This window comes from Eptatretus burgeri, chromosome 1, assembly GCF_056783735.1.
Source record: "Eptatretus burgeri isolate ZD-2024b chromosome 1, Ebu_testis_v1, whole genome shotgun sequence".
NCBI classification, from domain to species: Eukaryota; Metazoa; Chordata; class Myxini; order Myxiniformes; family Myxinidae; genus Eptatretus; species Eptatretus burgeri.
Genome location: NC_140961.1, coordinates 121,546,873 through 121,573,622, shown reverse-complemented (window position 1 = coordinate 121,573,622; position 26,750 = coordinate 121,546,873). Strand labels below are relative to the sequence as shown.

At 40.5% G+C, this 26,750-nt stretch overlaps 1 long non-coding RNA gene across 3 annotated transcripts in view; it reads right to left on the bottom strand.

Moving 5' to 3' along the window:
• Nucleotides 1–19,767, bottom strand: part of LOC147035306 (uncharacterized) — a 29,030-nt gene extending 9,263 nt beyond the window's left edge. The window contains exon 1 of one of the 3 annotated variants that reach the window (XR_015061766.1): nucleotides 19,581–19,767. This is a non-coding gene — a long non-coding RNA (uncharacterized LOC147035306). Of the gene's footprint in view, nucleotides 1–7,376; nucleotides 7,502–19,580 lie in introns of those variants that run through there. The other 2 variants (XR_015061778.1, XR_015061805.1) reach the window with 2 other exon arrangements.
• Between the last annotated feature and the right edge of the window lie 6,983 nt (nucleotides 19,768–26,750).

Here is a 26,750-nt window from a genome sequence, read left to right as displayed (position 1 = left end):
CTGAATTCCCCAGTCAGAGTGCTTCTGGCCTCATCCTCCATCAGTGGAGTGTACTACCACAATGGCCTTTTCCAGTGTGGAGCCTTTTGAGGGCTGTCCATTACATGAATGATTGGATCATAAACACTTTGTTTATTAGGAGCTCTGGCAGCCTCTCAGAGAGCCCTCCACAAGTCAGCTTCACATTGATGGGCTCCGGTAATGAGCTCGGCATGGTTTCATGGTGGTTTTCAGGACTTGAGGCGATAGCAAAGATGTCCAGTGAGAAGGTGCTGGGCTGGAATTTCAGCAGGCAAAATGCGGCGGAAGAATCGGGATGATAACACATCCCTATGGATGACTGGTGAAGCAATGTTGCAGAGGTTAGGAAGCACTCAGTCTTTGTTGATTTGATGGCCTTCCTATGGTCACTCACCGACCAGAATATTGTGCAATACTCTGCCGTTGAGTATATGAGGGTGACAGTTGCTGTGTGTAAGGTGTTAACGCCGGCTCCCCCCTGATGTTCCGGCCATTATCCAGATGAGGTTTACCCATGCACTGACCTTCTCCTTGCATAACTGCAGGTGTTCTTTGAAGGTCAGGGTCCTGTCAAGTGTAACCCCAAGGTATTTTGGATAACAGACATTTTCAACTTTCATAAGGCAGATTGTCACATCTACCTCCACATTTGCTGTGCGATTGTCAAGATGGTGGGTGCAGCCGGCTGTTTTGTTGGGGTTTGGGCAGAGCCTCAATTTGTGTAAATACTCCTCCAGTATGCCCAGATCTCAGGTGAATTGGTTCCCAACAGATTTTAGGATGGGTCCTTGAACTACGAGTGCAATGTCATCAGCATAGGTGGGTTTGAAGGAGGTTCTCGTTGGCAGGTCACTAACATAGAGGTTAAAGAGGGTGGGTGCTAGAACAGATCCTTGAGGGATGCCATCCTTTAGTATTTGAACATGGCTGATTTTCTGTTGAGGCTAATGCAGATCTTACTGTCCCCAAGGTATACTGACAGCAGTGTGATTGTCTTCTGACAGTGGAAGACTTTTGAGACTTTGAGAAGGAGCCCTCAGCACCAGACTGTCATAGGCTGACGACGGGTCCACCAAGGCAGTTGCCATCTTGTTTTCTCTGGAAGCCAGCCTCGATGATGGTGGAGAGGGCAAGAACCTGATCACAGGTACTGAGGCTGGGCCTAAAGCCCCCCTGCTCATCAGGTAGGAAGGCCTCCAGGGTGGTGGTTAAATGGGATAGTAGGGCCCTCTCCATCAGCCTTCCCATCATTGATAGTAGGCCTATAGAGGTGGTAGTTCCAGGGCAAGTCTGCTGGCTTACGTTTTTAGGATGGTAAGAAACATTAGCCTTCTTCCAAGTTGCAGAAATTTGCCCTGTTTCATGTACAATTTCAATGAAACTTGAGCAAAACATTCATCATCTTTGATGTACCAAAGTTTGTTCATGGCATTAAAAAAAAAAATCAGGGTCTGAAGGGGTCTTCAGCAGGGATTTGAGTGACAGTTGCTCCTGATCCAGGTGAGCTTCAGGATGCGCAGTCCTATTTTTATATTTGAACTTTACTTTTGAAAAGCAAAAAAATTCTTCAGAACACGATTTGGTGGGAAACGTGTACCAGGTGTGAAGGTGAGTGCTGGTGGTGATAAATTTTACATACCAACATTGATAATAATCGTACAAATTTAATAATTAACAAAATATGGTGTTTCCTTCATTTATTCCCCCATAAAAAATATTTCACAAAATTTTATCACGTTCTCAACAGGAAGTGCTGTGTTGTGTTATTGGGGGGGGGGGGACGTTTTCACCTTTCAGTTTGGTTCAACATTTAACAATTATCACAGAGGATACTTAGAGTGGTATTAAGTGATGGAGACAAAGTTTCATTGCATAATTATTCGCATGGGCGGGATAATGGATGGTGGCTGGGGCTTCAGATTGGTGTATACATGGAGCATACGAATGTGGAGGGATTGTTGGTGGGAGAAGTCAAAATGTCCCAATATACACATATGTAATAACCTGATGGCCCTTCAAATTCAAAGAGATCTGACATTATCTAAGGCAAAAGGATATTTTAAAGAGCTTCATCCTCTTCATTTTGGACAGTCATAAATATCGGAATCTTGGAGAACCGACATATCAGCATAAGCATCACTCCAAGAGGAGGGAGAACTCAATGTCTGTGTGGTGGGATGAAGTGACCCTGCAGGTACAGCAACAGAGCCATTCTCTCGGCATCATCAGATCAGATCATGAACCCTGCTCTATTTTCAGAATGTCGGTGCTGCCGAAGTAGTTTCTTGGGTTGGCTCGCATTACAATCCTGGTCAGATTGCCACTCCGACACAGGAACTCAGAGCAGGAATTTGTAATTTCTTCCATGGTGCCAGCGATAACTCGACGACCATTCGCAAAGAACACTGTGAGATCTTTAACGTCCACCAACTAATTCTCAGCATCACAACATAATTTGATGGAAATATATATATATATATATATATATATATATATATATATATATATATATATATATATATATATATATGTGTATATATATATGTAATATATCTTCTTCTTCTTTCGGCTGCTCCCGTTAGGGGTCGCCACAGCGGATCATCCGTGTGATCCGCATCGTGATTTGGCACAGGTTTTACGCCGGATGCCCTTCCTGACGCAACCCTGGTCGCCTCTTACGACACAGGGATATGGTACACCTATTCTAACCGGGGTATACACCGGCCCAGTACACTGGTACTCATTATATATACACTCATCTCGTGTATATATATATATATATATATATATATATATATATATATATATATATATATATATATATATATATATATATATATATATATATATATATATACACGAGAGAGAGAGACAGAGAGAGACAGAGACAGAGACAGAGGTTTAACGACTCAGGACAGATCATTCTGCCCTGTTAGAGCCAGGATACCGACAAACAATGGCCCACTTTTGTGTGATACATATCTACATGTTAGTATAAGATGAGGAGCTCTGGCAATCGAGTCACCATTAACTCCAAAGAAAGGCAATATCTATGATGTAAAAGCCTGTCAACAAAGCACCAAGATGAGAGTTCATTCATCAACAAATCCCAAAGGGTGTACTGGAGTCAAACCAAGCTGTAGATTATTTGGAGAGATCACATTACCACAGACACGATCTGCTGGTATCTCAAGCCCTTGTGATATCAGGATCAGAGCAGGCAAACCATCAACATATATAATCTCTCATACGACAAATTTCAGCTTGGGTGAAAACAAAACAAAATAGAAGTCCCTTTTGGCTCAATCCTTGCAAAGAACATGTCTTTTGTGGATGATTCAGTATCAATCACCTGTCCCCACTCCCTTTTCTTTACGAAGCTCACAGTGGGTGCTTGCAGAAACCATGGTTCGCCGATTGAGGGATTCTGCTGGCTGAGATGGGGGAAACAATTCGCTAAATACTTTCCATCTCATTGTCTCGATCTGCTCTCGCTCATTCGAGCTTTCTGCGTGGGATCTGGTTATTTTTAAGACACTGGTAAAAAAAAATGTTTAGTTTGCTTATCACCGGGTGTAACTCAGTTAGTGTGTTCAATAAATAAACGTTAACCCCAATTTTTAGCATTCCATCTGCAGTCTGTGTGAATGAAATAGTGATTTAAAAAAAATAATATCCAAGACAGATGTGTCCCAAAGTTAAGGACAAACTAAAATTTAAAGATTGTTTATGGATGGTGACTTGCTGATGTCATCATTCTATCTGAGGGTTTGCAGGATTGCTTAATGATAAATATACATACTCGCCAATTGAGCTGTCTAGCATGGGTTTGAATCCCGGCCAAGCCATAAACAGTCATCATGGTTTTTCGCTTGCAGGGCAAGCATCGATACGTGTGTGTGTCGTCCATTGGAAGGACGTTAAGGTGGAGGACCTGCCTGCCAGCATTGGTCATTGGTGGACATTAAATATCCCATGGTGTCTTTTGTGAAGAATAGACAAATTATCGCCAGCAATCGAACCAATTTAGACATTTCTGACCAAATTAGCTCCAGTTGAACATCAGGCTTGATGGGAACACAGTGTGATATGTTAAATTTGATTGAACCTCAGCTCATTGCTTGACTGGTTTTAAAAATACATTTTTTACATGTTCACTCAAAAAATATGTATATATATATATATATATATATACACACACTAGCAAATACAACCATTCACTTCACCGACAGGGGTGTGAAGGGGAGGAGGTGGAAAAAGAGAGAAGGGGAGGTGAGAGAGATAAGGGAGGCAGAAAGGTTGGATGGAAGGGAGGGGCGTGGAGAGGAAGGATTGGAAGTGATGAATACTTCCATGTATTTAACATGGGAGTACCGCTCACGTAAAACCTCACGATCCCATCGAGCGTGAACATCGAAAACAAAGCATTGCGACCAGATATCATACTGAGCTACAAAAAAGAGAGAAGAAGATATTGCTAAGTTAGGTGTTAATAGCAATGATTTTGGACTAAACGATGCAGAAATCAAAAAAATTACCAAATCCCAAGACCTCAAGAATGAAGTAAAAAGATGCTGGAAGCTAAAGAATGCCAAAGTTGTACCAGTGATAGTTGGATCTATGGGAATGATGACAAAGAACCTCACAGAGATATTAAAAAACATCGCTGGGAATATTATTACCATCAAACTACAGTTGGAAGCTGTCTGGGGTTCAGCGACGATCCTGAAGAGAGCCCTCGACACAAAACATTGAGAACACAAAACTTCACAGCTTGGTCCATGAATCGTGACCCCTTCTAGAAATGAAGGTGGATACTTTGAACCCACACTGGGAGCAGTGTGACCTCTCCTTGGCTTTTTTCACAAGATCTTGGCTATTCGTTGTTCACCTTGGCGTCTTGGTTTTCTTTGGGTTTTCTTGGCGTATAGATTTTCCATTATCATCGCTGTTCCGAAACCTTGTGAATTATTGGCTTTTCTCATTGGATCACCTTGGCATTTATGAAAATGAGGAGTGGTCACACTGACTGGGAAGACTCCATTCTACATTCTGAAACTCACAGATGAAGATACCAATCAATGACACACACACACACACACACACACACACACACACACACACACACACACACACACACACACACACGTAGATTATTTGAGACGTGGTCGGTCTATGTTTCACCTTTGACACCCAGGCAATGCCGCCAGGAAGCAAGTGGATATGGAATTGCGAGGGAGCGTTGTACTTCTGAGATGAATGTAGACAAATGATAAATCAAAAATACTCTTTATAGCCAAATCTCTCAGTCACTGCCCTGCCCAAATATCAGCTTCCTCGCTCTAAAGGTGCCTGAGATATTGCCAGGATGAGAAAGAAAATAAATAAATAAATAAAAAATCGATAATAATTAATTCATTAATCAATTAATTGATTAATCAAAAAATAAGAATTTCTTTTTTTTTGCCAAAGCACATCTTCACTTTTGTCCCTAAATTTCAGCTTCCTATCTCGAAGGATGGCTGAGATATCGCCCGGACAAACAAACACGAAGAACAAACAGAGTGCAAACTGAGTGCAGTACTCCCTTCTTTCTGCGTTCGGCGATGACGTCATGAATCACCTGGATATGACATTGGGAAGGAGCGGTTTACAACATAGAAAATGTAAAGGAAAGAATGGAGAAATAGTAGTGTGTTCCATAGGACCAAGTAAAATAAATTAATAGTTGTCATCCCCGCCCGCTTCCTTTTTGATTGCTGCCTCCATTTGTTGATATTTACCATTTTCTCTCCAGATATAAAAAGCAAACTAACAAACAACAACAAAAAGAACTGATTCATTCATCCCTCCCTTGGTGGGGTTACATTTTTCCTCTCCTTTATCAGATTTTCTAAAAATTTTGCGCATTATAATTTATTCTTTATATTTTTGCCATACGAGTCTGGAACCCTGATCAATAATTATTTATCGGTCCCTGTAGGCCTGCCTGGCTCTCACACAAATTAAATGGATCTCGTCTGAAAGTACACTTGATCACACCACACTGTGCGCTCAGTGAATGCGGTTTTTAAGAAGGATGCATATACGTACGTACGTATGTGACGTGTACAGTTCAGTTAGCTAGCTAGCTTTCGCGATAGTGAGCGTTATTGATCTCAAGAACGAACTTTCTCAGAAGCTTTAATTGAGCCACTGATGAAGTACAGTGGACCTAAGTCGTTAAAATTGTCTTCATTTGTGTGTGCATCCAGAAGGCTGGCAGAAAGTTTTTGAAGGCAGGGCATGTCGTCTGGTGTTCGATGGAACCCAGAATCTGGGGAATATTTTAAAATAATTTGCAAATAGGGAGTTCGACCAGGGATTGCCCATCGATGCCATCAATAAAACTGCTCACGAAAGTAATGCAAGTCTGCATACACTGTATCTAGTGCTGGCTCAGTATGTACAAGTTTGGTGGAGGAGGAATAATGGTCTGAGGATTTTTTTTCATGGTTCAGGCGAGGCCCCTTAGTTCCAGTGAAGGGAAATATTAATGCGACAGCATACAATGACATTCTGGACGATTCTTTGCTCCCAACTTTGTGGCAAAAGTTTGGGGAAGGCCCTTTCCTGTTTCAGCATGACAATGCCCCCATGAAAAAAGTGAGGTCCATACAGAAATGGTTTGTCGAGATCAGTGTGGAATAACTTGACAGAGCCCTGACCTCAACCCCATCAAACACCTTTGGGATGAATTGGAATGCTGACTGTGAGCCAGACCGAATCGCTCAACATCAGTGCCCGACCTCACTAAATGCTCTTGTGGGTGAATGGAAGCAAATCCCCGCAGCAATGTTCTAACATCTAGTGGAAAGCCTTCCCAGAAGAGTGGAGGCTGTTTTCGCAGCAAAGGGGGGGGGACCAACTCCATACTCCATGGTGGGTAGAGAGAGCAAGAGTGGTGGGGTAGACAGAGAGGGTTGGGGGAGAGTGAGGAGGTGGAGAGGGAAAGAGAGTGAAGTGAGGGGAGGCAAGGAGGGGTGGGGGAAAAAAGAGGAAGGGAGAGTGAGGTGAGGGGAAGGGATGGCAGACGTGTGGTGTAGCATTAATTCCGATTCATACCATCTCATCGAAATTATTCTGCACAGAAAGCAGTGAAGAAGGAAACAAAATGTCTGAAATCCATTTTCTACTGCTCAAAATATAAATACAGCCTGGAGACAAACACCACACAGACATGTCTGGAAATAAATACCGTCCGGAGACAAACACTGCCTGGAGAAGACTGGAGACAAACACCACCCAGAAGCGTCCGGAGACAAACTCCGTAAAGACATAAACACCACCCGGACAAGTCAGGAGATAAATATTACCTGGGCAGATCTGAAGACAAACATGGACACATCAGAGAAAAACATCGCCCAGGCATAAACATAGCCAGGACATGTCTGGAGACAGAGACAGACAGACAGACAGAGAGAGAGAGAGAGAGAGAGAGAGAGAGAGAGAGAGAGAGAGAGAGAGAGAGAGAGAGAGAGAGAGAGAGAGAGAGAGAGAGAGAGATGTGGGATGCTGCTGCACTGTATTAGGAGGGGGTGCAGCAGGGATGAGACAGAGAAAGGTGGGGGGGAAGGGAGTTAACAGAGAGAAACTGTTATGCTTTATGAACGACACACACACACACACACACACACACACACACACACACACACACACACACACACACTACACCCTTTTAAAAGAACCGCAGTTAGTTGATGTTTCGTGTGTAGCCCTTTGTCAAAAAACTAAGGAACCAAAACATCTGCTGCAATATATAACGAAGTAATAATAAACAGGTGTGTGAGTAATTCATCAGTTGTTTGAATGAGTAAAAAGTCTGGAATGTAACATCGATTCCTTAAGGGTGTATAGTACCAACCTGAAAGATGACTTTCTCCACCAAGCACTTTCAATCCAAATCACTGGAGCACGCCTTAATAACACACACGTGAAAATCAACCTTGGTGTGATGAGCAAGGTTAAAGTGTGCTGCCACTCGAATACCCGCTGTGTTTAACCAGAGAGATCTTAAATGTTCGGCCACTCTGTCGGCCATACGTCGCTTGGTTTCACCAATGTAAAGCAGTTTACAACGATCACATGACAAAGCATACATGATCTTTGTAGAAATACAGTTGAAGTGACCTTTGACATACCATATGCCTCTCGGCCCTCTTATAGTGTCATGTTACCCAGCATTGTGACAAGTTTTACATCTGGGGGGCAATTGTAAGGTTTTGTCCCCGATCATTCTACTCCATCATCGTTGGATGGAAACCCGGAATGAATGAAATTATTCCTCAGACCTGTTTGCATCCTTGTATCCCATCAGAATATGATTGTCACCAAAAATATCACGAGTAATTTCATCAGTCAAGAGAAGATTAAAGTTGTCTTTGACAGATCTGGCAATACGGCTCGTCATCACATTTTTGGTCATAGTCAATGGAAAACGATAACCGACATTAATTTGCTTTTCGGTCATTGCCGCTTGTTGAGAAACCAGTGTGGTTTTTCATCCGGTTTCATGAACAATGGTGATGGGGTAACCTCTGTTTTTGAAAAAAAAAATCACTCATTTATCGAGTCTGTGTGTGAAAGGTGTCATCATTGCTGCAAATACGTTGCGAGCGAAGAAACTGGGAACATGGTAAGGAATTTTTGCACGATGGGGGATGCGATGACTCATCTATTAAATAGTTTCTTCGCTTATGACATATTTGCAGCAATGATGACACTTTTCACATAGTGGCTCAAGAAATGAGTGATGTTTTTTTTTAAAAAAAATAGAGGTTACCCCATCACCATTATTCACGAAGCCAGATGTAAGACCGCACGGGTTTTTCTCCAAGAGGCATTGACTGAAAAGAAAAATAAATTCCGTCATTGCATTCCATTGAGTGTGACCTACAACGCAACATTGAGCCGTATTGCCAGATCTATCAAATAGAACTTTAATCTTCTCTTGACTGATGAAAGTACTCGCAAGATTTTTGGTGACAATCCTATTCTGGTGGCATACAAGAAAGACACAAGACTAAGGAATAATTTATTTCATTTCCGTTTTCCTTCCAACGATGTTGGAGTAGAACGATAAGGGACAACACTTTGTATTCTCCCCAGATGTAAAAATTGTCACCATGTTGTTTCACATGACACTATTAGAGGCCCAAGAGGCAAATGGAACGTCAAAGGTCACTTCGACTGTACTTCCACAAACATCATATATGCTTTGTCCTGTGATCTTTGCAACCTGCTTTACATTGATGAAACCAAACGACGTTTGGCTGACAGAGTGGCTGAACATTTAAGATCTCTTCGGTTAAACACAGCGGGTCTTCCAGTAGCAGCACACTTTAACCTTGCTATTCATACCAAGGATGATTTTCACGTGTGTGTTATTCAGGCAAGCTCCAGTGATTTGGATTGAAACAGTTTGGAGAAAGTCATTTTTTTAGCTTGGTACTACACACCCTCAAGGAATCAATGTTACATTCTGGACTTTTCCTTATTCCAACAACTGATGAATTACTCACACACCTGTTCATTATATATTGCAGCACATGTTTTCTTTCCTTAATTTTAATACAAAGGGCTATGCCTGAAACATCATCGAACTGCAGTTCTTTTAGAATGGTGTATATTCACCCTTATTATATTTAATAATATTTCACCGATGCAGAATATATACAGGGTGAGTCAAAAGTAGTGCCCAATTTCTGTTTTTTCGGCTCTCAGATTCTTTCTGGGAAGTCATGTTGTTAATAATTGTCTTGCAGATTATTAATTTTCGTAATTTATTTATTTTTGATTTTGTTTTGCAGGTTATTGCTGCGAGTTTGGAAAGTTACTGAATTTGCACCAAATTGAGCTTAATGACACAATTAACACACAATTGCATCTACTGGGCTGCGAATAACCCAAGAGTGACAGTTGAGAAGGAGGTAAATTTACCTGGAGTGACAGTTTGGGCAGCCATATCTCCATAAAGGATAATTGGACCCTTTTTATTTGAGGGATCTGTCACTGCAGAAATTTACCTGGATATGCTGCAAACCTTCTTTTGGCCCAGGGTACAAGATCAGGACTGTTATTTTCAGCATGATGGAGTTCCACCTCATTATGGCCGTTATGCTCGTCAGTGGCTTGATGGAAACTTTCCCAGAAAGTGGATCGGCCGCCGCGGTCCGATCGAGTGGCCGGCACACTCCTCAGACCTTACACCTCCAGATTTCTTTCTTTGGGGGCTCATGAAAGACCTTGTTTATCGTGAAAAGCCTCGTACCATTCAGGAATTGAAGGCTCAAATCACTGCAAAGTTTGAGGAAATTCATATTGAACTCTGCAGACGTGTGTGCCGCTCTGTGCCTGCTCGGCTGCAATTGTGCATCGATCATGAGGGAGGGCACTTTGAAAATTGCAAGTAAAACAGCTTGGTACAGTTCGGTAAAATTTTTTCTTGAATAAATGATAAGATAAACATGTCATTCATTTATTTCTACCTTCTTGTACACTGTAATACAAATGGCAAACAAACAATCAACTGGCAGAAATCGGGTACGACTTCTGACTCACTCTGTATGTATATATATATATATATATATATATATATATATATATATATATATATATATATATATATATATATATATATATATATATATATATATATATATATATATATAGTTCTGACTAACCACTGACTGACTTAATGACTGATGTTAAAGATTGGTGCCTTTCTGATGAGGTAGAAAGCTGAAATTTTGTGTGCCGATGAACACCGAAGCGCATACACTAGAGAAAAAAAATCACAGCATCGTTGGACAACAAACATAAATGAACATATGAAGAAATGAGAAAAAATAAATGAAAAAAATGGGGGAAAATATGCATGTGAGTGACTCAAGACAATGGCGAAGCATGGTAATTTTGTATGCTGACGGACATTGAAGCCAATACACCAGGAAAAAAATCACAGCACATTCAGAGAGTATCCGTAAATGAAAACATAAATAAATGAAAAATCAAATGCAGGTGAGCGACCAGAGAACATGGGGAAGCACGGTTCATATGCTTACACAATGTGTTTGCACACCACGCTAGTCTAATATATAATGATCATTCTAACCACTGACCCACTGACTGATATTAAAGATCGGTACCTTCCAGGTGACGTAAAAAGCTGAAATTTTGCGTGCTGCCGGACATCAAAGCCAATACACCGGGAAAAAAAATCACAGACCGGTGGGAAAACATCTGTAAATGAAAATATAAATTAATGAAAATAAACAAGCGCGCTTTGCGGCTCGTTTCCGTACGAGTTCCGTCGAGGTATAAATTATCGGTACTTTTGTCTGCGCAGATAATTAGGTATATCGAGATTCGGCGATTAACCCTGTCCCGCATGGACAGAATATTGACAGTTTATGGTGCGTTAGGGCACCCATAGGAGGTTTCCGGAGTTGTCCAGGAAGCTACGACTGAATTCCGGTTTTCGGCGGACGCGCGACTGTGGTTGGACTGAAGCGGTCGTACGTAGGCCGTCCGAACCGGCTAATTCGTAACAATATTACATCCCTACCCTGGCCTAATGTGACAACCCAAATTTTGTAGCATTCTGACTGGTGGATCAGGAGAAGAAGATTTTGAAAGGAATTTGTGGGACAACCATTTTGACACACTTCTGGTCATGTTATTGGCATGGTCTCTGCAATTTAACATCATGACCCTGTCCTAATGTTGTAACCCAAATTTGATATCATTCTGACTGGTGGGTCTGGAGAAGATTTTTGAGGAAATTTAATGTCAGCCATTTTGATACACTTACAGTCATGTGACCGTAACGAGCTTTGCATTTCCTGTTACCAGTCAGGAGAGGAACGTTTCTGCAAAATTTCAACCAGATTGGCCCAGGGGTTTGTCCAGAGAAGTCGAAAAAGGAGACGGACAGATGGACGGCGCATGATGACAATACCTTATCTGAAATGTAAATTCCAGATAAGCAAAAAATAAAAATAAAAGCAACTAAAACAATCTCACTGTGTTTGTGCTCTTTTTGCATTTGAGTAAGCCTATATACTCTGTAGTAATTTGGAAGAACGAGCTACTGCACACAGGTTGTACATTACAACACACAAAAAGCAAAAGCACAATACCTCAAGATTATCATGATAGTGCCTTTCATTTATTACTCCAGTGTGTAACTGGAATTCAGTAAGTTATGTTCATTAGATGGCTGGTGTTTATGATTTGGATGCAAATTGTCATTTTGAAGGGGGATAACAGGTTTTTGAAAGCAGTGTAACATTTTGTCAGAGATTTCTGAAGTTTTGCAGAAAGGGTTGACTGTTTTGTGTTTATAGTTTTGAGAAATGAGGTATCGTTTTTGGAAATGTGTGCAAACAATTCAGAAAAACTGTGATTAGATTCAAAAGGGGTGTTTAAATGCACCCAAACACCCAATTTTCATTAATGCACTCCTTTGGAGTTCCATTTGTATGCTTGCAAAGTTCTGGGCCACTTGGTTTCATGATTTTGGAGTTATGGAGTAGACAGACACACATATGCACACTGACACACTGACATTTATCATTGGAGATGTCCTACTACTGATTTACAAATGTTGTAGTACAAACTTTATAGACGTGCTTACATTGTAACGGTACTGTAATACTTTATAGACGATCTAACGTTCTAAATAATAGAGTATATCAATATATTTGTGTGTTGTTGCTGTCGATTGACCCCGTGGCTGCCCTGCACGAACATGGCAATAGCACGGAGACAGCCCCATGTGGCACTTATGGTAATTTCCCCAATTGGTGGGGTGAAAATGAGGGATTAGGGGGAAGGGATCATGGCCCCCCTAGGCTGAAGTTGAACTGTCATGAGGAGCACAACTTTTACCCCCCCTTTTTATTCCCTTTGAATGGGTGGATCCACATGGGGAGCACAACTGCATGAGTCCTTACTCTCCTGATGCATTTTCCCAAATTTTGTCTGTATCACTCAGGTACTTGTGGAGAAGAATATGTTTTTGCGAAAATGAGGGATTTGGGGAGTGGGTCCGTGACCCCCTTTGTTTGGGAGATACTGCCATGAGGAGCACAACTTAATGTTAGGGCATGGTCCCAATGCGAGTTTGGTCTGGATCTGTCTGGCGATTTCTGAGAAGATTTTTGAATAAAACACCAATATTTTGGGCAAAACCCCCCTTTCACCCCCTTTATAGTGGGTTCATCCAGATGGGGAGCACAAATCCATGAGACCTTGATGGCCTGATGCATCGTACCAAATTTGGTCCATATCGGTCTTTAGTTTGTGAGAAGATGTTTTTGTCAAATATCAAACGGATGGATAGCCGGACACCGGGACCTATTCTGAGCTTATTTCAGACAAATAACTGAACTGGAGTTTATCTAACACATTACCTCCATGATGTCTTGAGAAACAAGGACATGGGCGGCCTCTACGAGCAGCAAATTGGATTGGTCGTGATGACGTCAAATGCTGTAATATTGTGTCCAGGCACTGCTAAACAGAAGGGTTTTGAAAGTGTTTAAAAGGCGATTTGTGTTTTACAGGGTTCAAGTCATGTATATAATTTCAATTGAAAAAAAAAATAAAGATTTTGAAGGTTGGAGGAAAAAAAAAATTCCGGAAGTTTACCACTGTTGATGCAGCATTTCACATCTCCCCATCTAACATGTTGCAGGAGTTATTCCTGCCCGTTGTTTGTGTCCATTATGAAGTCGTTAAAAAGAGTAAGTTTCCTGTTTGGAACGATTTTCAATTTTGTTTCACTGCCAGACAGACAGACATAGTAAAAAACAAATAATCTCACACTGTGCATGCACGACTGAGATGACTTCAGAGCCAAAGTGTTGTTGCAAAACTACAGATTTGTTTTCCGATTAATGTTGTGAATCGTGTTCATAATATAACATTCAATTGAAATTCAGTTGTTCCTCGATCATAAACTGGCGTTTGTAGACAGAAAGACAGACAGAAGAAAACCAGTTGCTTAACCCCGCTTTTTGGTTCGCGTGCGCCGAGTAAAAAGGTACAGGTGGTTCCTTCATGCCTAAATCTCTTGACTGTACCCTTGATTCTGCAGAGCCATGGGAATGGATGAAGGGTAGCAGCCACAAGCCATCCAGAACAGCACAAAGTTACCTACTGTTGTTGAAAGTGTCGAGATCTTTAATATGCACAAGGGAATACTTCAACACAGGACAGCCACTTAATGTTCCCTCTGAAGGCTAGAGTACTCATTAATACAAGGCCTTGCCAGTGAAACACAAGGATGAGCAGTTATACTCATCACTGTACGCGTCATGGCCTCATGTACTGGTCGGAATGGCCAACAGAATTAACTCAGTTGCAACGGCTGTAACTGATGGTAAAATAATACCACCAAGATACCAATACAGAGTCAAACAAGGGACCATTCCATAGAATCTTCAGACAATCTCACCAGAGACTGTCACCTGATTCAGAAAAGCCAAAACAATTTCAGACAAGCAAGAGATCAACAAAAAGGAGCTATCAGCATTCTGTCAGGAAGAAGAATCATTGTTTCTACTATAAGAGAGCCATTTCTCTGTCTGTCTATCTGTGTGTTTGTGTGTGTCACTCACCATTTTTCTCAGAGATGGCTGAACGGATCATGGTCAAACTTTCAGAGGTTCATCTGTGAGTTCCTGTGAGTGTTCAGGCAAAACATTTTTGTAAAAATTCGAAAAAAAAATTGTTTTTCTTGGATTTTTTTTTTTAATCGGTCCATCGTGCCTAATCTGTTGTAGCTGTGTGAAAGATAGTATTAAATGATCCCTGTCCCCATTCCTGAGTGCGTGTAGGGAGGTGTTTTAGGCAACCACAAAAAATTGATTTCTTCAAAATGCCAAGAGGATTAGAACAGCACCGGGTAATGGGGTACTGCCCCCCACCCCCCCTCCAGATTTCCATCCACTCGCAGTATCCAACCACTCTCACTCCCCCCTTTTGGGTCGGGGTTACGTGTACCTACAAACAACCACATCTAGTTTCCCTCCCCAAATCTAAGCTCACCTTCATTCTTTCATCCCTCTATTCTCTCATATGTGGAACGGATTCCGTGTCTGTTGCCTCGTGCTCTTCCCTCCGGTCTTTAAAGCATGTCATCCATCATCACTCCATGCTTTCCCCGATTACCACTCCAATCTTTTCCTCTTGCTGACCTCCTCATTCTCCCTCCTTCTTTCTCTTTATCTCTCTTCCATTTTGCTACTCAACTACTCATTTACAACATGTCTGTATGTTTTTGTCTACCGGTTTACCCTCTGTCGCTTTGTTTCGCTCCTGCATGAGCGTTGAATTTGCGTTTAAAAAAAACTGCTCAAATAGGATTGCCAAAATGTCACCGAGTAAGATAGCTTCCATTTGAGACTTTTTTTAACCTTTGAATTTTAATGTCGACCATACGATAATATATATATATATATATATATATATATATATGTATATATATATATATCTATATATATATATATATATATATATATATATATATATACATATATATACATATATATATATATATACATATATATATATATACATATATATATATATACATATATATATATATACACATATATATATATATATATATATATATATACATATATATATATACATGTATATTTGTATATATATATATATATATATATATATATATATATATATATATATGTATATATATATATATATATATATATATATATATATATATATATATATATATATATATATATATATATATATATATATATATATATACATATATATATATATATATATATATATATATATATGTATGTTACTCAGCCCTCTGACGCTCCCCAACTCTTCCTGGAGTTAGATGTTTTTTTTCCAATCAACCCCACCTAGTTTAACTCTCAAAATCCAAGGTTGCCACATACTTTCACTCTTCAATCCCCCCTCTGCCCCCCATTTGTGGAACCACCTTCCTGAGGCTCTTCATACCCACTATTCCCCACAGGGCTTTAAGCAGGTGGTGAACCCCTTCTTAAACCATCTTACAGGTTACTTTTTCCTCTCCTCATCTCTCTTTTATTGTCAGTTCATTCCCTTGCTTGGTGCCTCCACCTGTGGTCCCAGTGCCCCAGAGTCCGTTCGATGCCTTTTCACCCTCCATCACCTTGCTTTTCCATGAGCCTCAACCTTGGGCAGGAAAAAAAAAAATCTGTAATTCTTTGATGTTCCAAATTCGAAATACAATTTTGCTTCAACCCTCACTGGCAACACAACTACCGCTGACATCATCTATTACTGGATATGGTACAAGTGTTGAACTTTCAAACTGTGAGAGCAGGGAGGACAGAGCTGATACGTGCAGTGGAATGGGAGGAGGAAAATTTAATGCAAAATAGTTTGTACTTCCATTTTAGACCATCTAATAGAGCCAATGTTTTGCTAATGGTACCTTTAACTTCCCACCATTTTGACTCACAGATCTATTTTCTCCACAACACCTTGTTACCTCTGCCACTGAAGGTGGATGTCAGTTGTCATCACACCTGTTTGTCTGTAAGCAGGATATCTCAAAACGTTGTGGATGGATTCGGACAAAACTTGGTGGACGAGTTGGGTAGTTGACAAGCCATTAGAAGGAGTTTCATGGCAGACTGCTACGCACCCTGCAGAAAGCACATAAAGAGCGAAGGGTGCAAGACCAGAAAGGATGCGGTAAAAGACAGAGACCACTGACCTCTGCGATGGCAAAGTGATAGATCCATCGACTCTGCTAAATTTCAAGATATTCCAATTATATTGTTTGCTATAAGCTGCTGGGTGAGCAAGCTGATTCGATTTTGGTTAAGGTCTGGATGCAGATCCGGCCAATTCGTGGGATACAACACGTAAACTGCTCAACCTGGCAGAGGTATGCATTCTACCGAGTGTTGTTCTCGTTTATTGATGGCACATTTAGTATCCACTGGCTCCAGTGACACAACTGGTCAGTATTTGGAAGAAATAGGGGCTGATAGGTCCGGTGCTCTTGCGTTATGGATCTCATCGAAGGTCTATCACTTTTCTGATTTTAGCCTATGTTCTTTAAAGGTAGGACTTTCATGACAATCAAAGCATTGAGTGAGATTTCCCAAGTTTCTCTAATCTCCACATCACAAACAAAAGTCTATACACATATCTTATGTCGATACACATAATCGTTCCTTACCTGCCCTTTGTACGTATGAGGGGATGACATGATTGGTGATTATTCTAAAAAGCAGCTCTTCATATCCAAAATAATATCTCCTTAAAGTAAATCAGCGGGGTTATATCCAGTTTGAAACCTCAAAGGGTTTTTGTTTGCTCTGTGTGCAAGTTTCTCTCATTCGGCATGAATATACATTTATCCTTCAACAAGGCTTTTGGAGTGTTAAGAATGGAAATGTAGAGACATTTCTCCAAACAGATGATTTCATAGTGGTGCAGATGAAACCTGAAAGCTAATAATCAGCAGTGCATCAAATCAGCAACCTTGATCAATCATTTCACTTCAGGCCCTGTCACACCTTGACGTTTTAGCCAGCGTATGGCAAGGTATCAAAATATATGTAAAACGCTGGCGTATGCTGAACTATTGATGTTTTTTTTTCCATTTTTGGACGTATTCATAACGGGTTGGACGTATGCATAACGTATTAGTAACGTACACAGAACGTTTCGATAACATATAGATAACTTATATCAACGAATGCTGAGTGTGTTGGTGGCATTCACAATCTATGACCAACGATAGTCTAACTAATGCATAGCATGCGGCAGCGTATCGCTGACGATCACGTTGCGTAGGCTATTAATGGGCAGCAGCTCAATGATTCAAATCATAACCGCACGAGACATCAAAGAGTCAAGCCACTGTCACACCTTGACGTTTTAGCCAGCGTATGCCGATGTATGAAAAATTTGCCGAATACGCTGGCACACGTCGAATACGTTATGGGTAAGTTTTGTATACGTTAAGAGCACGCTGAAGCACGCTGGCATACGTCATAGTAAGCCGAGTACGTCGACTAATTTTCAGCATGTTGAAAATTTTTCGACGTATGCTAGCGATGACACACATTCCGCATATGCTGGCCATAAGTTGTAGGCACGTTACTTGTAAGTTACTCATAAGTCGAAACACGTCGAAGTAATGTTTAGCGTCAGTGTTCCAGACTCCCTGTTTTTTATTTGTTTCTTTTTTTCTTTTTTCCTTCAGTATGATGGTGATGTTGACACTTTGATTTCTGGTGCGGTTATGATTTAAATCGTTGAGCAGCAGCCTATTAATTATATTATAATATAACCGCACAAGAAATCGAAGTGTCAACATCACCGTCATACCAAAAGAAAAAAAAAAACAAAAAAAAAACAGGGAGTCGGGAACACTGACGCTAAACATTACTTCGACGTGTTTCGACTTATGAGTAACTTACAAGTAACGTGTGTCGACGATCGTGTAACAAGCCTACAACTTATGGCCAGCGTATGTGGAACGTGTGAGTCATACACTGGCATACGTCGAAAGATTTCAAGCATGGATAATTTGTCTAACAGCTCGGCGTACTAAGACGTATGCCAGCGTACTATAACGTATGCAAAACTTACCCATACGTATTCGACGTGTGCCAGCATTTTAGACAAATTTTTCATACGTCGGTGTACGCTGGCTAAATCGTCAAGGTGTGACAGGGCCTTAGCATTAACTCCACACAGCTAGCTTACACAATCAGCTTCATGGATGCATTCCCCAAATACACAGCAATGTACACCTTTCAGAATGACAGCAAGTCACACGCAATATGACACGGTTCCGATAAATTACGATTTTAATCTTGAAGCCACTTTCATCATTGTAACATGACGAAGAGTATTTTAAATAAGCAGGTAAGTTGTACATTTTACTGTGCCACATTTTAAAATAAAGCTGAGAGGTTTTTTTTTGTACACTAGTCAAGGTTCATGGAAGAGACAGAGCACAGAACGGATCAAGGATACAACAGAACCAAAGGAAGAGCAGAAAAAGAGGGGTTGGGGATGCCAACAGCAGGACAGAGGGCCAAAATAGACGGAGACTTGGACAAACAAGAGATGCGGGTAAGAATGAAGTGGAGGAGAAGACACACGTTGTGGACAACATGGATACAGAAGCGAACTCTCACAAAGAAAAAAAAACCTGGAACGTTGTTGGAAAGAGTTGTGCTTAGGGAGGATTAATGTGGGAAGAGAAGATAATGGTTGTGGTTGAGGGGGTGATCTGAGATGGTAGTGAACAGAGATTAAAGATAACGGGGAAGTTGGTTGGGCAGGTGGGGAAAAAAAAGAGGGACGAATGAACGAAGGTGAGCAGGAATGTTGGATTTTGGTAGTTTCACTAGAAGGGGGTTGATGGTGGACCTCGCGCGCTGTGCATAAAGCACAGAGAGGGCAGAGGGTGCAAGACCGGAAACTAAGCGGTGGAATATAGAGAAACCACTGACCTGTCTCCGATGACAAAGTGATAGGCCCATAGACTCAGCTTCATTGCAGGAGATTCCAAATATATTTTTTAATCGAAGTATGCGATACCTTCAGTTTATCAACACTGGAGCGAATTGTATTGGCAAATCCTGGGCGATTCACCTCAATCATGCTGGGGGTGCCGCCGAAGAGTCACTCTGCGTTCTCCTTCAGGGTGAATGTGTGTCGCATCGGAACTCGACACTGAATACCTTATTTTGCCTGAGATTCATCACATCATTGGCATCATGTCTGGCATGTTGTACTTTTTGAGTGAATCACTGATGCATTGACGTCACTCCTGTTGTTTCTCATGATATCTGCAGATTGTCCCTCCACTCCCCCACCCATTCAGTGTGACCCAAATTTTAGAGTTGATTTCGTGCCCTCATCAGGGGACGATGCCACAGCTTAATTTTTCTTTTTAATCTACTTCATTACTCCATGGAATAGCTCACACTCTAACTTCGGTAAATTTTCATTTTAAGTGGCCAATTATCAGATTATGTGATATTTGAAAATTATTTCACCTAACATAATCCTTTCAAGTATTTAAATTTTCTGACACACACACACACACACACACACACACACACACACACACACACACACACACACACACACACACACACACACACACACACACACACACATACACACACACACACACACACACACGCACAGTGTCTGTATGGATTCTAAAGTAAGATATACATGAGATCCATCAGTGTGAATCCCAAGTGACTATTCAAGAATGATTAACACATTCCCTTGATGTTCACCGATGACATGAAGGTGCGATGGTACAAATCCCGAGTGAATTCCAAGCCAACTTAAAATGCATCGACATGATTTCTAAGTTTTCAAATTGTGATGTGCATTATTAACTTAAAAATTCCATGAAATCTGCTTCTATTTTTTGAAGGTTGCGAATGAGGCAACTGCACGAAACCGGCCGACTCATCCTACTCTTGCAATGAGTCGCCATAATTGCGAAAAATACAGATGTAATGTTAAGGTAAATTGCAGGTGATTCGCTTAGGGAGTGGAGCATCTCCTACTCAGTGCTCATTATATGGCGATATTCAGACAAAATAACTTATTTTGGGCAGGTGCCATGACTCATACACTCCATTGTGACACTCATACACACAAGGCAACAATTGGTTGAAGTCTCTCTGCTGTATATTCTGGTCTACAAAGCTATTTTCAAAAGGAAGAAGTTACAAAAATTTAGTTTGCCATTGGGGTTGCCAATTGTTTTGTGTTCCCATATAAAGTTCCAGTTCATGATGTGGGGAACCCATGCTCAAAACCCATATAATAATAATAATAATGATAAGAAGATGAAGATGATGATGAAGAAGAAGAATAAGACGATGAAGAAGAAAAAGAAGAGGAACAAGAAGACGAATTGTTTTCATATAGTGCGTTTTGCTCTTGGGTATAAGGTGCTGGTTTACTAATTTACTTTGATATTCTTGTCAAAGGAAATTAATGCATGTGAATGCTTTTGTCCTGCATGGGATTCGAGTACAAGCCTGCATTGCCTTTCAAAAACATCAATGTTAAAGGTTCCAGTGATTTTGAGGTGATTCACATCGGTGAATCACTTCGATCAAGGCTTGGCTTAACAGAAGGATTGATGCAAATGTATAGGTAGAGGGAATGCAATCGACTTTGAGCTGCGTCGTTTTGTGTTTGATTTTCACGAAAACTGTGAACTGTAATCATGGTACTTTGCAGGCAACACAAAACATCAATGATGACAACAATCTCCAGAGGGGATATTAAGCCAACTAATATGTCTGACAGCACAAGGTCATGAATGGAAAAGATCCAACAGTACCTTTCACGAAGACTTGTTGAGCGATTGGAGGCACCCAATAATAAATTTGAATTACCCTTTAGAACCCTTGAGAATTACGCTTTCGAATCTTCCTTTAAAATTTTCTGTTGAACCCATTAGAAGTACCCATTGGAATTACCCTTCAGAACCACCCTTTATAATTACCCTTTAGAACCACCCTTCATAATTACCCTTGAGAACCACCCTTTGTAATTACACTTTAGAACCACCCTTTGTAATTACACTTTAGAACCACCCTTTATAATCACCCTTTAGAACCACCCTTTACAATTAGCCCTTAGAACCACCCTTTATAACCACCCTTTACAATTAGCCTTTAGAACCACCCTTTATAATCTAGCTTTAGAACCACCCTTTACAATTAGCCTTTCGAACCACCCTTTGTAATTACCCTTCAGAACCACCCTTTATAATCACCCTTTGGAACCACCCTTTATAATTAACCTTTAGAACCACTCTTTATAATCACTCTTTGGAACCATCCTTTATAATCACCCTTTAGAATAACCCTTTGTAATCACCCTTTAGAACCACCCTTTAGAATCACCCTTTGTAATTACTCTTTAGAACCACCCCTTTATAATTACCCTTTAGAACCACCCTTTGTAATTACTCTTTAGAACCACCCTTTGTAATTACCCTTTTGAACCACCCTTTGTAATTAGCCTTCAGAACCACCCTTTATAATCACCCTTTGGAACCACCCTTTATAATTAACCTTTAGAACCACTCTTTATAATCACTCTTTGGAACCATCCTTTAAAATCACCCTTTAGAATAACCCTTTGTAATTACCCTTTAGAACCACCCTTTGTAATCACCCTTTAGAACCACCCTTTATAATTACCTTTTAGAATCACCCTTTAGAACCACCCTTTAGAATTACCCTTTAGAACCACCCCTTTGTAATTACCCTTTATAACCACCCTTCATAATTACCCTTTAGAACCACCCTTTATAATCACCCTTTAGAACCCTTTAAAATTAATCTTTAGAACCTATTATAATTACCCTCTAGAACTCTGTAGAATGACAGGTGTGCAGGTTGGTCCATTGGACCAAATTTTCATTGGTCTTCAAGACCTTGTTGCATGCCTGTCTGCTGTGCTGCTTGAACATTAGTTTGCCTTTTTCCAAGCCTAGATGTGCTTGGGCCAGGGCAGAGATTATACATTTGTTATTATTCTTACCAAATTATCCGACTATTATTATTATTGCTAATATTTTTTATATTAATTAATGTATGGTTTGTTACAATGCTATCATTATTTTTGTTATTTATTTTGTAAATAAAATATCATGCCGCAGGACCTATTAAGTAGCCCAATACACCTAAACACGGCATGCGTTTATAACATAAGGATTCTTCGGAGTTCTTTGTAGTTAATGAGCCTAATCAACTCAGGACATCATGACGATCATTTTGGTGTTTCACATTCCACATCAGAATGCTCCAGAAGAACTCCACAAAAACATTACACACACACACACACACACACACACACACACACACACACACACACACACACACACACACACACACCTAAACCCTTTATAATGAAGACTCAAAGTATCTACACTCTACAGCGTCTTTTGCGTCTTCAGGGTATTTTGGGTACTTAGGTTGTTTTGGGTCCTCTTGGTTCTCGGGAACTTTTGGATCCTTTGGGTCCTCTGGCTCCTCTCGGTGTTCTGTATCTTTTGGGTCTTAAGGGTCTTAAAGGGTCTTCAAAGGTCGAAGGTGTCTCAGCGCAGTGAAGTGTGAAAGGGTCAATTTTTCGAGGAAACACCGTCTGTTAGATAAGTTTTTCTTCTTAATTTTTGATGGATGGACGAATGGAAACAGTTAAACATTGAAGGGCAGCTTCACCACTTAAAAACTATAGTTTTTTTTTTAAAGATCTTCACCAAAATCTAATCAATTGGTTCTTGTCACACACCCAACCGATCTACCTATTTTCATCCGAATCCATCAGTAACTTACTGAGATATCTTTCTCACAGACAGACAGACAGACAGACAGACAGACAGGGGTGAAAACACAACCTCCGCAAACCTTTTGGTGGTGGAGGTCATGAAATTTAGTTATAAGATCACGAGCTTGTTTATTTCTTACACCGGCCGTTTATCAAACTTTAAAAGTTATTGTTTTCACCATCGAAGCATTAAACACAGTGTCAGGACTGATCCATCAAATCTGTGTGTAAGTGATGAGTATGCTTTCAAAATGTAAAAAGGTCTTCAGGTAGGTCATTTTCAAATAAAGAACACATCATTTTTTCCCCCTTTGAAGTTCACACCAATGCTTGAAGTTGTTGCTTTCCTGCCACGTTGTCCATATACATGAGGTTTACCTGATCCCAGGTAGACAAATTTGGATTTCCAAGTAATTAGCTAATTCCATTCATGGTGCGGTTATTTTTTTTTAATATTTCCCTCTGTCTCTTTCTCTTGACACACACTACTACCTCCCGTGAATACAAATTGAATGCACAGCAAACACAAAGGAATTGAAAAAAAAAACCCCCATTCATTAATTCTCTCATGTACCTGTGTATATACTGCAAACACACTTTTAAAGGAAAGAAGTTTTTTTTTTTTTAAACAAAACAAACAATTGCATTTTCATGAAAAAAACAAAAAAAAAAACGAGTTGGACTCTTTGATTACTGCTAATATCAGATGTTTTTTTTTTTAAGGTTTCTTGTGGATCACGATGATACGATTGCATCTCGTGTCTAAGTCCATCAGACGTCCGCAATGTAACAAGTGCAAATGATTTGGGCGTATTTCAATAATGAAGAGCCGGGAACATGAAAGGACCGACATTCAATGAAAAGAAGTGCATGAAGTGAAGGTTTTTCATGGCTTTGTAACATTTGCAAATTTATTTGTTTGGATTTTCGTTTATCAACAGATATACAGTCACCCAAAGCTGAGAGGTTTTAGGGTAATTTAGGTTCTCACTTTCTCCTCCTTCCCCTCTAATCCCTCTCACTGTCCCCCCCCCCCCTTTCCCCCGTCACCCTTTCAACGAGAGAAGGATAATGGAGGATGTTTATAGTATGTATTGCACAAGCAAGGGCACATGAGGACCAGTGTACTTCACATTTTTACAAGGATATTGGAAGACCCTCAAACAATTACCATAGTAAAGGTGATTTTAACATGAGGACCTCGTTTTATTATAAAAGCAACACCACCACCACCAAATTCCACCTGCTATCATTCAAACCCAACCCTTTCCACCAGTCACATACAGCGTCCGTCTGTTCTCGTTATATCTATCTCTCTCTCTCTCTCTCTCTCTCTCTCTCTCTCTCTCTCTCTCTCTCTCTCTCTCTCTCTCTCTCTCTCTCTCTCTCTCTCTCTCTCTCTCTCTCTCTCTCTCTCTCATATATTCGTGTTTTGGGCCATTGATGTATTTTCTGATTCTCATCTGTATACCTAAAAAAACTCGTTTTTCATACCGATGAGGATATTAAATCTCAAACGGATGCCAAAGTAACATTTTCCAAAATCACGTGACCATATTGGATGGGGATCGAAGCTGTCGTCCCGTGGATATGTCTCTCTCCTCCTTGGCTATTTCCTTCATCCACATTTTGTTCATTCAAAGCCAGCCCTCATTATTTTCAAATCTTCAAGACAAGCTCTCATGTCGTTTTACCAAGAAAACAAATGACATTAATCCTCTCTTCTGGGATACATCATGTGGAATAGGCCTACGCTTCATGCGTTGAGTGGAACCTTCGCAGAACACTCTTAAGCGGTCTTGGCATTCATAAACAAATCTCATTCATGCATTTCATTCATTTCACATCCACCCTGCAGCACATGTGTCCAAGCACAACAAAAGTCAAAACACAACATCTGGAGGTGTTCATTATACACAGCCACTTGTGTCAGTGTCATTTGTCATTCCCAGCTTTAGATTATGAGCTCATTCTTTCTCTGTAGAGCCACCTGTCATGATCCAACATCTCAATTGAAAGCTGCTCCAGCAGGTTGCCCGGTGACTCTTTTCCCCCAACGTTCAACAAAACATTTCAAATTGACCGTTCCTTCCCCCCACCATGTTTCTTCGGCAAAAACGTATTCATTTCAGGCAATCTGATTTCAATTGAGAGGAAAATACCCAATTCCAAAATTTCCAAGCAAGACTGCATTATTACTTTGATAAAACTATTATTTTTTTTTAAATGGAACCCTGGCCTGGCCAAGTTTCTAAATTCCTGTGCTATTCTACAGGGGTACCGCATTTTAGGCAAAGCTGTGCCTCAGAAATTATTCAACTTGCAGTCTGACATGGTTGGTGAGAGTTATGGTTAAAACTGTGGTTATACATCATACTATGATTGGTTAAATAGTTACACAACTTTTTGTAAAAGATAATAATTGCTGTAGCAAGTACATGATGTGTTTAGAGTTGGCAAAGTAAATTTATTGTCCCCGCCCCTCCGCCAAGGTCGGAGATGGGGACAACAAAATGAGCTCCATCTGACCGACCGATCATCTGTCCATGTACTTTTGTGTACCAGATAATTCAAAAACTGGGGAAAGTTTACCTTTCATATTTCAGATATCCAATGCAAATGACATTATCTCAACCTGATTAGATCACGGCTGTGATTGGTTGAATTCTGTTGATATTTTCACATAGCAACTATTTCGTTCATTTGGCTTGTGCATGTGATGTTTGGAAAACCGTCCAGATTTAGCTTTCATATTACACAGATCTGTTCCTCATACCACCCAAAGAGGCTAGGGATCCAGAGTATCAGCTCCTTGTTTCAAGAATCACACACTCTTAAATTGTAAGGAGACATATGCTTGCACATCGTAGTTATGTATAATGCCAGTAGTTTGTGATGTGACGTTCAATGGTTCGAGCTGACATGAGACCACTTGAAAAACGACCCGACTCAATACTTGTGACGTACAGAATATGCAATGACTTTGTGGCCTTGACGACATGAACATCTTAATTTACCATGATGTTGCAACATGTTCGTGGGGTGGGGGGGGGGTGTACATTTGGTATGACACATTTGATGTACATTGCGAACTTGCACCCTTGTTCGAGACAAGGCCTGAATGGTTGATAAGGCACTTAAAGACCATCAAAATATTTTTACGGTGTCGGACCATTCCGGTTCAAATCCAGCTGGTCATGTCAAAGGGACAGTGATGGTCGACCATTTCAAAAACTCCCCTGTCGGATCTGCGTCTGAATGTCGTGGTAACACACAGATTAGGAGCCCCAAAACGGTCCAGCATC